Here is a 16,195-nt window from a genome sequence, read left to right on the forward strand (position 1 = left end):
CATGAGGTGGCCAAAGTACTGGAGTTTCAGCTTTAGCATCATTCCTTCCAAAAAATACCCAGGGCTGATCTCCTTTAGAATGGACTGGTTGGATCTCCTTGCAGTCCAAGGGACTCTCAGGAGTCTTCTCCAACACCTCAGTTTAAAAGCATCAATTCTTTGATGCTCAGCTTTCTTCACAGTCCAACTCTCACATCCATATGGCCAGAGTCCCTCTCAAAAGAGAAGCTCAGGCCTTAAATATCGTAGGGTCCTGCCTTCCCCTTTTTCCTGCTACTGCTCACTCACTGACCTGCCTACATTAAAGAGGAAAGAAAATAAAGGATTTTAGGAAAGCATTTTCCCCTCAACAGTGCCTTGAGCTATGGGACAACTGTCTTAGAAGAGAGCTCAGCCCAGGAAGTCAGTAGGCTGCCTCAGCCTTGCTTGGCTGGCTTGCCTGCCTCTCCATCATCTACTCAAGGCCAGGTTGTGTGCGTGTGTGTGTGTGTGCACAGACTGAGGGGTGGGATCCCTGGGGCCATGCCCTGTCCTGAGGTCAACCTCTCCTAAGCCATGACCACCCAGTACAACAGGTCTGAACTCAAGTTTCCTAGCACACTCATGACTATCTGGATATTTCTAGAGCTACCCCCTCCACCAGCAGCAGGCAGGGAACAGAAAAGCAAAGATCTGGGTATATGAACTTTTTATTCTCCCTCTGCTGCCATTGTCCTCCACAACCCCTTAGGGTCAGAAAGGTGGGGAAGGGATTCCCCCTCCCTTATGCTCTATCTCCTCCTTCTCAACTCTAGCTCAGCTTTGCGATCCATGCTGGTCACTGCTGGGTTCCCAGGGCCAGCACAGTGCCTGGCACACAGTGGGCACTCACCAAGTACGCTTTGGGTGAGTGAATGCCTTTGCTCCCTTCCCTGACTTTCTCTCTTCCCTGACTCTGATCCTGGGGTGTGTGGCCCATCACCCCATCCCGAGCTCTCCCTGGCACATCCGACTTACCCTTCAGATCCCAGCACACTCTCAAGCTTTCCAGGAAGGCTCCCTTCCCCTCCAGCTGTCAGAGCAATCTGGGAAGTTCCTTCTTTCTTCCTCAGGCCTCTCCCTCATCTCCTGGCCCTCTGCTTAGGAAGGATTTTGTTCAGCTCTATGTTAGATCAAGTTGCCTATGCATTCCATGGGCTTCCCTGGTGGCTCAGCAGTAACGATTCTGCCTGCAATGCAGAAGCCACAGGAGACACGGTTTTGATCCATGGGTCCAGAAGATCTCCTGGAGAAGGAAATGGCAACCCACTCTAGTATTCTTGTCTGGAGAATCTATGGACAGAGGAGCCTGGCGGGCAAAATGTTGGACACGACTGAAGCAACTTAGTACGCACGCCTTAGGCATTGATGGGAATGGGAGACATTTCATTTTGCTTTATATTTATTCCCCCACCTCTTACCCCATCTTCAGGAGCCAGCACCATGCTTAGCACATGATAGGTGCTTAATGAATATTTTTGAACTAATAATAATTATTATTATATTGTCTATATGTATATATACATTATATACTGTATATAGTGATATATATTTTATCTATAACACATGTATATTGTATGTTATATAGATACATATGTTATATACATATCATGTATACTAGTTATAGTGAGTGTTCCTCTACTCCATGTGCTTGCCTATTAACTCATTCCAGCTCTTGGGTTCCCCGAGGGTTACCCAAGGCTATGACATTAGTATCAGAAAGACCTGGGGCTCTAGTGTTGGAGACTGCCTGATTTTAGTGCATGCTAAGAAAAGAGGGTTGGCCATCTGAGCTCAGTAAATCCAAAAAGGCTCCTTGAAAGCAGGAGTAGATTCCCTGGTTATCTAAATGATAGGAAGAATGTTTTCTTGGTGAGAATGGACAGAGAAATACAAGGAAGAGTAGGAGGTCCACAGGCAAAACCATTTACCCCTTTCCTGTTCCTCACTCACCGCGCCTTAAGTCAGCAAACTTGAAACTGCTTTATTTGGTTCCAGGGAAAGACGGTTCCACCGAACATTATCCTGATATGCTGACTGTACAGGCATCATCCTGCTGGAAAAGGCACCCCCGTCTCGGCATATCAGTCATTTAGTAAGAGTTCACAGTTATCAAAGTGCATTACTTTTGCGTAGGCACTCGGTGAATCGCAGAAATGCCATTCACTGTAGCTAAAGTGCTCCTTCTCTAGCTGCATAATTCCCCATGCTGCCAGTCGGCGTGAAGTGTGTGTGCTGGGTCTCTCACTGCCATCTGGCAGCCTCTTTGAAATTGCAGCTCCCTCTGCATCTCCCACCCTGCCCTCCATCAGCCCTGGGGTCCCGAGCCAAGACTGTCGGTAAAACAAGATCAGGACGATGGACGCCTCCACGAGGATAGCGGTGACGTAGCTGCATCAATTGCTTTCTGATGCTTCCATAGCTCTTCCCGGCCTTACCCCTTGGCCGGCCAGTTGCGAGCTGCAGGAGTCCACAAGCAGAAATTGAATTTTCCACAGCGTGCACATTTGGGAGGCTCATTCCTCACTTCTATAGGCAGCTGCCTGAGAAGCTTCCAGCAGCTGCCACTGATCCCCATGCTAGGCCCTGGGCAACCCCTCTGGGGGGGAGCTGACTCCACCCAGGAAGGGAAACTTGGCTCTGGGGACAGACAAGGGGCTCAAAGTGTGCTCATCTCTGAGGCTACCGGAGGCGGTGTCCGGAGGCTCTCCCCTGAGTCTCCTGAGAAAGCCCAGAGAATTGCCCATTTTGTTAACAGTTTGGCTACACAGAGGTTCCCAAGGGTATCAGGGTGAGTGTGGTTGTGGGAAAGACACGTCAGGGCCCACACTCGCCTGACATCATGGTGCACACTGACCAGTTCTCTAAATCCCTCAGATGGAGGGAGCCTGCACAAGCATCAGGAAGGATGAGAGATTCCCTTTGTCTGCTTAACATCAGAACAATGGGCTTTGCTTTCATGTGAGGGGACACAGGGGAGGTTAGGATGCCAGACAGACTGGTTATGTGCTTTTCTAAAATCCTAAATCCCCTTCCTCTATTCCACTCTAACACCTTTGACATGTGTAACATGCCTTGAGTGATGACTTCCGAGTTTTGGTGTGTAAAGAAATTTCCTGATGGCCATGTCAAGACCTGTCTGATCCTCAGTGGTTCCAAGTTGCTCTGAGATGAACCCAGAAAACTGCATTTTGAACAAGTACTATGCAAGGCTCTCTTTTAGGTAGTTCTCAGCTGTCATGTAGGAGACGTTGTTGCATACACAGCCCCTTCCTCCTGCACTGACTCTGTACTTGAAGGCTATGGCAGGGACACCAACTGTGGGATATTTTGTGCTTCCTTCTTTCCACTCCTTAGATGCCATGTCTGCTCCTGGGACACATCCATTGCGTGGAATGACCCCCCCTTCTTTCCTTGTGTTGTCCCTCCTACAGCATGGCTTACTTCTCTCCTAAAGCAGGTGCCCCCCTCACCAGGTCACACGCCAGGTCTCCACATGGGCAGTGGTAGAAATGATGCTCTATTCCCCTTCATGTCTGAGGGTGCCCAGGATGGTAATGAGCTTGTTAAATACTCTTGACCAACTGCATTACCTATGTATCAAGTACCTACCTTGTTTCAGAACCTGTTGTTGTTCAGTCACTAAGGTGTGTCCAACTCTTTGTGATTCCATGGACCGCAGCATGGCAGGCTTCCCTGTCCTTCACTATCTCCCAGAGTTTGCTCAAACTCATGTCCATTGAGTCAATGTGCCATCCAACCATCTCATCCTCTGTCTCCCCTTCTCCTCTTGCCCTCAGTCTTTCCCAGCATCAGGGTCTTTTCCAATGAGCCAGCTCTTGGCATCAGGTAGCCAAAGTATTGGAGCTTCAACTTCAGCATCGGTCCTTCCAGTGAATATTCAGGGTTGATTTCCTTTAGGATTGATTGGCTTTGATCTTCTTGCTGTCCAAAGCACTCTCAAGAGTCTTCTCCAACACCACAGTTTGAAAGAATCAACTCTTTGGCACTCAGCCTTCTTCATGGTCCAACTGTCACATCCAAACATGACTATTGAAAAAATCATAACTTTGACTATATGGACCTTTGTTGACAAAGTGATGTGTCTCCTTTTTATGCTGTCTAGGTTTGCCAACAAAGGTCTATAAGGTCAAAGCTATGGTTTTTCAAGTTGTCATGAATGGATATGAGAGTTGGACCATAAATAAGGCTGTGTTGAAAAATTGATGCTTTTGAACTATGGTGTTGGAGAAGACTCCTGAGAGTCCTTTGGACTGCAGGACAATCCAACCAGTCAATCCTAAAGGAAATCAGTCCTGAATATTCACTGGAAGGACCAATGTTGAAACTGAAGCTCCAATACTTTGGCCACTTGATGCGAAGAGCCAACTCATTGGAAAAGACCCTGATGCTGAGAAAGATTGAAGGCAGGAGGAGAAGGGGACAACAGAGGATGAGATGGTTGGATGGCATCATTGACTCAATGGATATGACTTTGAGCAAGCTCCAGAAGATGGTGAAGGACAGGGAAGGCTGGCATGATATAGTCCATGAGTTCACAAAGAGTCAGACATGACTGGGCAACTGAACAACAACTAGATTTTCATGGCTTTTCTTCCAAGAAGAAAACGTCTTGTTATTTCATGGCTGCAGTCACCATCCACAGTGATTTTGGAGCCCAAGAAAATAAAATCTGTCACTGCTTCCATTTTTTCCCCATCTATTTGCCATGAAGTGATGGGACCAAATGCCATCATCTTAGTTTTTTGAATGTTGAGTTTTAGGCCAGCTTTTTCACTTTCCTCTTTCACCCTCATCAAGAGGCTCTTTAGTTCATCTTCACTTTAGCTGCTGATGAGAAGAAAGAAGATGAAAAATTATTTTTAACCCAAATTTATAAAAGGTGCTAAAAGTATAAAGCATCAAACCCATTAGATCGGCAAAGTCTGAAAAAAAGAAAACCTTCCGCTTTGCAGAGGTGAGGCGAAGCCCTGACAGTATCTGTAGGACTGTAAATTGGTAGGACCATTCTAGAAGGCAATCTGGCCCTGTGTGACTAACATCAAAATCTCTATTCCCTTGATTCTAAAATTCAAGTTCAGGAACTTTTTCTAAGGAGACAATAGAGGACACAAAACTGTTCGTTCAGGTTAGTCCCCAGACATCTTGAGAACCCATACACAGGGTGTGGAGCTGGGCCCTGGGCAGAGTGTAAAGCCAACAGTAGAGGGGATGTCAGAGTGTGCAAGGGTCCAAAGAGAGTCACCTCAGCAGGGTTTACCAAAGCAAGAGGCCAATAGCAACACAAAGGCCATCCAGGAATAGCTGAGGGTACATTTTGCTTCAGCTACATAGCAGAATTCTAAGCAGCCCTTTAAAATGTTGCTGTGTATCTGTGGTCACTGGGGGAAGCTCTCAGCGACATCACTGAGTGACGAAAAGCAAGATGGGAAACAGAAAGTCTCCTTGTGTTGAGTGACACATAAATGTCTACCCAAGTATAAACATAGAAAAAAGTGTCAAAACCTTCACTGTCAAATGTCAGAGTGTTCAAAGGATTTGTTTCTGGTCAATGGAGTATTTTGCCTTCTTCTTTCTACATTTCCGTATTTACATTTTCTATAAGAGCATGTACAGAGAATGCAAATATTATCTTTGTAAACAGAATGAGTGAATGAATAAACAAATGAGGAAAAAGCAAAACTGTATCAAAGTTCAACAAGGAACTAACTTCCAGGGAAAAGGAAAGAACCTCCACAGGAGGCCCGGCACTCCATCACACTTCCCCCACGAGGCTCTGAAATCCTGGAGGTAGGGACGGGGGCCAGAATGGGGTAGGTGACCAGTGACTGGTCTGCATGGCTGCTGCCCTCCTGCTGGGTCCTGACATGAAACAGTATCCCCCGGAAAGCCTCATGTGTCTGACAACTGTTGGACTCTGTGACCTTCCCGGGCCTCTACCAGCTCAGAAGCTGAAGCTGCCATCAGACCACAAGTGAAATCAATCCAGGCCCAACATCGGGCTGGGAGCTGGCTGGCTCTGGCCCTGGCCCTGGGTCATTGTTTCTTATCTGCCGAGGCTCTGTTGAACTGGCTAACTGACACGGCACAGCTGAGGCTGTTAAATCTTCCCCAGCAACGCATGTGCTGTCAGGATTATTCACAGTAGCTTGCGTCCCCTGCCCAAGACCCCTTTTCCCCAAAGATACCCTTCCAAGCTTGACTCATGGCTAATAAACTCATACCCAAATTGATCTCACAGCTGTGCTTCACAGGCCATGCCAGCCCCCTGATCGGAGCCAAGCTATTTGGACCTGCAATAAATAGGGGTGATTTTTCATCAGGGGCTTGTCATTGGTTTCAGAAACTATTCTCATTCAGCAAAGCCTTTTTTTTTTTCTTTAACATAACTTTTTCAGAGCAATTTTAGGTTTACAACAAAATTGAGAGGAAGGTGAAGAGATTCCCTACATACCCCCTGACTCCTCGTACATATAGCCTCCCCTATGAGCAACATCATTTATCAGAACGGTCCACTTTTTACCAAGGATAAGCCTACATTGCCATTATAATCATCCAAAGTCCATAGTTTACTTAAGGGTTCACTCTTGATGTTGTACATTCTATGGGTTTGGACAAATGTATAATGACACGTCCTCATCATTATAATATCATAGATAGTATTGTTCATTGTCCCGAAAATCCTTAGTGCCCTGCTATTCATCTTCCCTCAACAGACCACCAGTTTCCCCAGTGGCTCAGATGGTAACGAATTTGCCTGCAATGCAGGAGACCTGGGTTCAGTCCCTAGGTTGGGAAGGTCCCCTGGAGAAGGGTATGGCAACCCACTCCAGTATTCTTGCCTGGAGAATCCCATGGACAGAGGAACCTGGCGGGCTACAGTCCCTGGGGTCGCAAAGAGTTGGACACGACTGAGCGACTGACACTTTCACTTCCAACCCACCACCACCCTTGGCAATCCCTGTTCTTTTTGTGTCCATAGCTCAGTGGAGACAGTAACGTATTTTGGCAACATCATATCATGAATTTGGAAAACTGGCTTTTTCCTACCACCAGATAATACTAGCCAACGATGCTCCCTCTCTCTAACATAGTTCAGTTGTTTCATGGTGGTATGATTTGCTCATGAGAAAGAAAAGAGGAGAGTGAATGTCTCTCTCCCCACAGCTTACTTCCATCAATTGATGGAACTCCCTTCCATCAGTTGATGCACAACTCAAACAACATGGCCTGGATGTGAGAGGGAACTGGAAATCAAACACCACTGATCATCCACTTCACACTAGGCAGTTGTAGAGAGGAGGAGGGCTGGTTATTTGGAAAGAGGTATATGGAGGTCCGTGATGACAAGAGCTACAAACCACTTAAGGCCAGCAGTGATGCAAGTGCCACAGTGGTTATGGTAACAGTAGTGGGAGAAGACAGGTCCTCGTACCTTCAAACAGCCCACAGAACATGGAGGAGGCTACTGTGAGGCCGAGCATGCACCCAGAGTCCACAAGCATCTGGTAATGATTAACAACCCTGACAAGAATATGAAAAACAACCATTGAGCACTCACCATGAGTCAAATACTATCATATTTTGTCTTATTTAACCCTCTCAACCATAAAAGGTGGTTACTATTTTCTCCCATTTTGTAGCTGAGAAAAGAGTCTCAAAGAGTTTCAGAAACTTCCACAAAGACTGCCCCCTCCAAAGCTATCAGTAAAATTGAGTTTCAAACCCAGGTCTCCCCTGGTGGTGAACCCCAAATTCTTGGCACCTTCATGGTTCAGAAACACCTGAGAAGATTTTAAGAAATTCCAGGAATCCAAGCCAGTCCTTAAAGATTTGAATCACTGGGTCTGGAGTAGGTCCTAGTGACACTGATACTCACTCCTAATGGGCAGCCAGGACAAAGAACCATTGCATGAGATCATGGAGATGTCCTTCCTGTCTCTGTAAAGCACTTTTAGCCACTTGTACAAAAGCATGTGACCCCAGCCTCCCAAATTTCCAGCAACTCAGGGCAACCCTCTGCTTGACTAAACATCCCCATGTGGGTCACAAGATCCAGTCAACCCGTGAAGGATAGAACAGCCATCTGATCTAACGGCTCCCCACGAAGGGTGGGAGGGATGAGCAAGATGAGAAACAGAGACTGAGCCTTCCTTTTCTAATGTGGCCTTTCATTTCTTTAACTTTATAGGACTATGAAGTACGAAAAGTGGTTGCAATCGGAAGAACTCAGGGATGCTAGCTCCTAGCTTGTCACAGCCATGATCCATGACTGTTCCACTTCACTTGCAAGCATAAATGTCCCTGTGATGTGCAGGGAACAGTATGTACAGTTGGGCCCACCACACACAAACCGCAGCATGAGCCCTAAGCCTGCGCTCCAGGTCTGGGGCTATTTGGTTTTTGAGTGGTTGGGGCAGAAGGGGTGGAGAGGGAGGCTGGGGCTTGTTTGCTTCTTTTCCAGGGTTGGCCAAATGTCATCACTCAGGATTTCCTTTCCAAACATTCTTCTTGCTTTAAAAAAAAAAAAATGCCTAAACTGCAATTTTGCCTTTATGGCCTCTCCCATGAGATCAGCTTTTATTTCAAAAGTAAAACCCTAACACAAAGGGTAAGGAAGCTTGCAAACCTTTTGAGGATGGCTATATAGCATGGGCTTTCATTAAAATACTTCTGCAACTCCTGTTATCAGGAAAATGCCTTTTGCTCTTGTGCTAAAAAGTCTCTAGCTTGCTTCTGATTTTATGATCCTGTGATTCTCTTGTTTCTACCACAGTGCTTGGCTCACAGTTGGTATTAGGCAAAAAAAAAAAAAGCAATATTGATGGTAATTGGCCAGCTAGATTCATTCCTTCTTCAACAGCAAGATGCTGTTGTGTGTGTTAGTTGCTCGGTTGAGTCTGACTCTTTGCAGCCCAATGGACTGTAGCCCACCAGGCTCCCCTGCCCATGGAATTCTCCAAGCAAGAATACTGGAGTGGATTGCCATTTCCTTCTCCAGGGATCTTTCCGACCCAGGGATCAAACCCACATCTCTTATGTCCTGCATCTCTTGCGTCTCCTGTGTTGGCAAGTGGTTTCTTTACCATTAGTGCCACCTGGGAAGATGTTGTTGGGGATAAACTATTTCTTCAACATATGAAAATATGATATTTTGTTTTCAGTCAAAGCCAGTTGGAGAATGAGAGGCAGGGGATAGAAGTCTTTTCATGAAAACCCAAATCCTTTCTTTAGTTTCAGACTCCTCCCCACCTTTTCCCCACTAATAAACCACATTTTTTGTTGTTCTCCTTTTTCTGGGAATAATTCTATAGGCATTTCCTTCGATCCCCAGAGCCCAGCTGCCCCAAGTTGCAGCTGGTCTGGGCGGTGTCTGGGTGGAACACCCACTGGGCCTCCAGGGCAATGCCCAGTACCTGCTGAGCACTGAGAAGGCTCCCTCCTGTAGGATGTGTCCTTGAACCTGGCCGAGCTGACTCTCAAATGACTCACGGCAGCTGCAGAGATTTATCTGCTGTCACTTGAGGATCTCAAAGCATGTCCCAGCCTAATTTTCCCTCCATCTCATCGAGATGTGAAGGTTAGGATAAGGTGGAGGAAGAAAATAAGACTCCAAACCAGGCAGGTCTGGCTTTCTGACTTGTCCTTGCCACTTGCTTTGTGACGTTTTTCTGAATTTCAGTATCCACCTCTGTGGTGATAGTGGTTTAGCTGCTCAATTGTGTCCCACTCTTCGCAGTCCCATGGACTGTAACCCACCAGGCTCCTCTGTCCACAGAATTCTCCAGGCAAGAATACTGGAGTGGGTAGCCATTCCCTTCTCCAGGGGATCTTCCTGACCCAGGGATCAAACCTGTGTTTCTTGCCTCTCCTGAATTGCAGACACACTCTTTACCATCTGAGCCACCAGAAAAGCCAATATGTTCATATAATATATGACATATATGATACATGTGATATATATTCATTTCTATGTTTTGCTATTCCTTGAACCTTTCAGTGATGGTCTTGGGGCCAGTGACCTATTGTCTTCCAGGTGGTCTGAGGGAGGTGGGGGTGATAAAGTGGGAGAATTTGGAAGATTTTAGCCTCAAGTTTCTGTTGCACTGGTTCATACTCCCCAAACCTCAGCAATGCCACAGCTTTGGGGACCCTCCAGGAACCTCTGTTTGTAGGTTCTCCTGAATTGGATGCTGATTCCTGTAAAAATAAAGTGAAAGTGAAGGTGAAATCACTCAGTCGTGTCCGACTCTTTGCAACACCATGGACTGTACCCTACCAGGCTTCTCCGTCCATGGGATTCTCCAGGCAAGAGTACTGTAGTGGGTTACCATTTCCTTCTCCAGGGGATCTTCCCAACCCAGGGATCGAACCCTGGTCTCCCACATTGGAGGCAGATGCTTTAACCTCTGAGCCACCAGGGAAGCCCTAAACCACCTCTTCCAAGATGTCAGTGTTCAAGAGAGTCCATTGACATTCCCACCAGCTCATCTATAAATGGTCTTGCTTATCTGGGGACTGGCAAGACCTCCAGGGCTGACCCTCATCTGGCATAGACACTCTGTTCTTGGTTATAGCCACTCAGTTCTTCCCAGATCTGCTGGTGCAATGGTTGGCAGCTCCTGGAATTCTCAGGAGAGGGTTGGAACTTTGTCAGCACTGAACACTGAAACTGATTCCCAGGGCAGCACAAAGGCCTCCTCCCTCCTCAACTTCTCAGATCCCAGCCACGGTCCCTATTGTCTGTGCTATGCTCTTGTTGCCTGGTGTCTCTCGGTGGAATCTTCATGGTCCAAGATGATTGCTTGAGCTCCAGTCATCACATCTGTGCTCTACTTTCTTCCCAGGGCCCTCCCCAGTCAGAGTGGCCATTACTGAGTGCATGCCTTATTGATATGTGTGATGGTTTTAAACATGTCCACAGATTCTGACACTCCTACATATAAAAGTAGAGATCTGTGTCCCCTTCTTCTATATCTGGGCCCCAGTATTTGTAACTCATCTGTAACCAGTAAGATGCAATAGAAAAGAGGTGGCATAACTCAGATCAGAAAGGTCATGCAGTTTCCTCCTGGTAGCTTAAGAGGTCTCACGCTCCAGAACCACCATGCTGAGACTCACAGCATTTGATGTACAAGACTACTGGACAGGGGTCAGATGGCCCAAGGCCAGCTGAATCCCGGTCTCTCTCTAGCCTATCAGGTGTGGTTTCTGGAGGCTAAATGCTAGGATTCATGTGCCCCTTCCCACTCCCTGGCCATGTGTCCTCATACAGGCCACTGTACAGTGGGAATATTAATAGCCCCTACCTCATAGAATCGACATGAAAATGAAACTGGCTAATACACATGACAGTTTCAGAACCTTGTCTCACTCAGTATAACTCTTTATTTAATATCACTGATTATTTCCTGGATTTATTGTGTGTTTCCTCACTTGCGGTTCTCTCTCCACTACATTGTGCGTATACAAGGAGGGCGCCACATGTACCGTGCTCACTGCTATCACCACTACCTGAAGGAGTAGCATACAGCAGAGTCTTGTATCAGCTTAGACTGGGTTTGACTGTGTGTTAACAAATGAACTCAAAATAATAGCAGTTTTAAAAGATAGCAATTTTTCTACCTTTGATGAAAATTGTCTGCAGGTGTGGAGCCTAGGGAAAGCTTTATGGTGCTCTCATCATCAGAGGCTCAAATTCCTGCTACCTAGATTCTCCACTAGGCTTAATGAGCCTACTTCATGGTCCAAGTTGGTTGCTTAAGCTCCAGCCATCACATCTAAATTCTGTATTAGGAACAAGAAAGTATAGACATGTGTATTACTTCTTTTTTAAGGAAACTTTTCAGCAACCCCACAGAGTAACTCAGCTTACATCTCATTGGCCTAACCTTTCTGGGTGGTTACACCTAACTCCAAGGTGGCCTGGGAAATTTAATCCATTGGGAGGATGCCATTATATCTAGTTAAAGTCAGGGTTCTAGAAGAGAAATAGAAATATTAAGAAGAAATTAGCAGGTTCAGTAAATCTCAGTCAGATGGGGACCTCTGCCCTTTCTGACTGTGCCCTGGGGAGTCCCACTGAACTGAAAGGCCAGTTGAGCTGTAATTTGTGCCAGCTCTGCCTATACAAGACTGTGACCACTGTCTGATTGAGTGGGAGTCAGGAGGTAGGAGACTGGTTCAGGAGTGAGGGATGGGCCAGGCAGAAGTGGCCCTTCTTCAGTCTCTGGCACCCCGAGCCTTCCCATACCCCCATCACTGCAGAGCAGCTCCTGGGCCTCAAAAGGCTGACCAGCTAACAACGAGGCTATTGGATGGGTCAGCCAAAGACAGGGCTGACCATCCTTGTTTGCAACTGCTGGGGCTTCATCTGCTTCATTCTAATGGTTCTCACCATTCATCACCACAGGATACGTAGGGTCACCTTGAACATGGTCAGTGTGAGTGTCAGCAGTCCTCTGGGTAGCGCAGGGATTCCCGCTGATGAACAGGGAACTTCAGGCCCCAAAGGGCAGACACCCGATTCAGTCTCTGGGGTACCAAGAGGCCTGTTCTGACCTTCTTATCCATCCTGCCTGCCTCAAGGGAGCAGCAGTAATCTGAGAAGGTTGGTCTATGGAGGATTCTGGAAGCAGATGCCAAGTCACAAGCTTCTACTTCTGAACAAGGAGAGCAGGGAGCCAGATTTGAGCAAATCTAGGCCAGGTTGGCACATGCTGAGTGGACAGACTTGGGGCTTTTTCCTGGATTCAGCTCCTTAGCTGCTTTCTGTGCTTGCAGATGTCTCCTGCCCATCATACTCCCAGCCTCCCGTGGTGATGCTGGAGCCCCACAGACCATGACCTCGGGCCTGGGGCTGAATACTCAGGGTGCCTGGAGCAAAGGGTTTCTGAAGATCTCAGTCTCTTTAGTGCTCAAGAATAAAAGGGGCATATTTGGCTAATAGACACTTCCCTCCCCTCCCCCACTGCCACCATCAGCATCAACACCGATCCCTTCAGAATCCAAGCTTGAGGTGGGGCACCTGTGAGGGACAGAACAGGGAAACCACCTGCTCGGGAAGATTGTTGACCCTTGTCTAAGCATGATGCTATACCTTTGACACCTATCATCCTATTTCATCTTCTCCTGCATCCTATGAGATAGAGATCGTTGTTATTATTCCCATTTTACAGATGAAAAAACTGAGGCCTACGGGCAGAAGATCCTTATCCTGATTTTGTCAGCAGGCCAAACATGCAGCCTGTTCATTTCATTTGGGGCTTTATTATTTTTTATCACTACAACTACAACTTATTATTTTTTAAAGGCTTTGTTGTTGTTCTTCAGTTGCCCAATCATGTCCGACTCTTTGCAACCCCATGGACACCAGGCTTCTCTGTCCCTCACCATCTCCCAAAGTTTGCCCAAGTTCATGTCCATTGCATCAGTGATGCCATACAGCCATCTCATCCTGACGCCCTCTTCTCCTTCTGCCCTTAGTCTTTCCCAGCGTCGGAGACTTTTCCAATGAGTTGGCTGTTAGCATCAGAGGACCAAAATACTGGAGCTTCCGCTTCAGTATCACTCTTTCCAGTGAATATTCAGGGTTGATCTCCCTTAAGATAGACTGGCTTGATCTCCTTGCTGTCCAAGGGACTTTCAGGAGTCTTCTCCAGCACCACGGTTCGAAGGCATCAATTATTTGGCGTTCTGCCTTCTTTAAAGTCCAGCTCTTACAACCATATGTGACTGCTGGGAAGGCCATAGCCTTGACTGTACAGACCTTTGTCGACAGGGTAATGTCTCCGCTTTTCAGACATGTAAACACTATCTATATTTGTCTTAGGCTTACCTTTGGCTTAAAAAAAGTACTTCTGTCCTGTGGGTATATCTGGCTGCTGCTGCTAAGTCACTTCAGTAGTGTCCGACTCTGTGCGACCCCGTAGACGGCAGCCCACGAGGCTCCCCTGTCCCTGGGATTCTCCAGGCAAGATCACTGGAGTGCGTTGCCATTAACTTCTCCAATGCATGAAAGTGAAAAGTGAAAGTAAAGTCGCTCAGCCATGTCCGGCTCCTAGCGACCCCATGGACTGCAGCCTACCAGGCTCCTCTGTCCATGGGATTTTTCCAGACAAGAGTAATGGAGTGGGTTGCCATTGCCTTCTCAAGGTATATCTGGATTTCCCTTCAATTCACAATTTTTCACTAGGACCAGGTGCAGAAAAGGCTGAAGTTGTTTGAGAGACAGCAGAATCTCTTATCGGTGTATTTCAGGAGGACAAATGATTCCCTAGAATTTAGCGTCATCGAATCATGACACCCTCCCATCCATTGAGGGCTACCTATGTAAGAGATTTGCTAAACACTTTACAATTATTGCATTTTATCCTCCAGTCTCTGCAGGTAGAAAACACTATGACTTTTCCAATCCTGTCATTGAGGGCACTTAGGCTTATTTAGTGGAGAAGGCAATGGCACCCCATTCCAGTACTCTTGCCTGGAAAATCCCATGGACGGAGGAGCCTGGTGGGCTGCGGTCCCTGGGGTCACTAAGAGTCGGACACGACCGAGCGACTTCACTTTCACTTTTCATTTTCATGCATTGGAGAAGGAAATGGCAACCCACTCCAGTGTTCTTGCCTGGAGAATCCCAGGGACGGGGGAGCCTCGTGGGAGGCCATGTATGGGGTCGCACAGAGTCGGACACAACTGAAGTGACTTAGCAGCAGCAGCAGCAGCAGTCTTATTTAGGTAATCCGCCCCAAATTGTATGCTTAATAAATGCCAGAACCAGCTCTAAAAGAAGGTCAGTGCACCATGGCCCATGAGCGAAAACACAACCAGCCTCCTATTTTTGTGTGGCTGTGAGCTAAGAATAGATTTTACACTTTTAAGTGATTGAAAAACAAAGTCAAAAGAAGACGAATATTTCACAACTCAAAATGATATGAAATTCAAATTTCAGTGTCCATAAATAAAGTGTTAATGGAACCCAGCCATGCCCATTCATTTACATATTGTCTGCCGCAGTTTTTGAGTTGTTGCAATGGAGGCCGTATGGCTTCCAAAGCCTAAAATATTTACTACCTGGCCCTTTTCAGGACAAGTTTGCCTATCCCTGCTCTAAAGCACAGGATCTTAACCCTTGTTCTAAGTTTCCAAGAAAACTGCAAGGCGGGCGTCAGAGCCCTGAATGCCTAGGTTTCTAGACCCTCCTACCCCTCGGAAGGAGGGCAGACAAGTCATCTAAATCACCAAACCTCTATGGAGCTTAACTGCAAAATACACATCATCATCACGCCTGATCCTGCTCCCAGGACTGACAGAAGATAAAAACAAGATCATGTATGTGAAAGTATTTTGTAATCTGGAAAGCACTCTATAGAAAAGGGGAGGATTACTGCATTATTTGACTCAGAGAAAGGAGGTTGGTATGAGGAAAATAAGCCAGTTTCGGGGAAGGGGGAGTTCTGCTTGGCTTTTGCATGAGTTATTAATGAAACAGACCAAACCTGCTAGAAATGGCCTTTGGCATAAACCCTGTGGCCCTCGCTTGTCAGGCAGTTCCTTTGGCCCTGCAGAGAAGAATCATCCATCAAGCATTTCTATCTGGGGCCAGTGCTTTTGCCCCAGAAAACTGGGCTACCTGGTCTTCCCAGATTCAGCCACTACCCAAGGAGTGGGTTATCCCCCCAGGGAATCTCAAGGCACTCCAAAATCTTCCCTACTCTCCACATACACCCAATTCTTTCTGCTCACTGATTTGCAAAAGATCTCAGAGATTCATTTCTATCTTTATTCCAAGCTCAACATTTGTTTAAATATTTATTTCTGGAATAGACCACCATTAAACCTTCTTGGTTATTTCTATAGTGTGAACAAGTTATTTGATCATTGGACCAACGGACATTTACTAAGGTTCTCCAACATGCAGAGAAAGGAACATGCAGTAAGTAGACTGATGACCCCCAGGAAAGAGGCAATTTGAAGGACCAGCAGAGAATGCCAGGAGGGTGAAATTGAAGCTGGTGCCATCACCACTGTACTGAACACCCACTTTTCAAGGTGTCTAAGAGAGAGAAAGGAGGAAAGGAAGGTACAGTGAGAGTTCCAGAGGTATGGAATTGCTTTGTGATAGAGAAGGGCAAGGGTGTGAGGCATGTCTTGAATG

Source organism: Bos indicus, chromosome 6, assembly GCF_029378745.1.
Source record: "Bos indicus isolate NIAB-ARS_2022 breed Sahiwal x Tharparkar chromosome 6, NIAB-ARS_B.indTharparkar_mat_pri_1.0, whole genome shotgun sequence".
Classification (NCBI taxonomy): Eukaryota; Metazoa; Chordata; class Mammalia; order Artiodactyla; family Bovidae; genus Bos; species Bos indicus.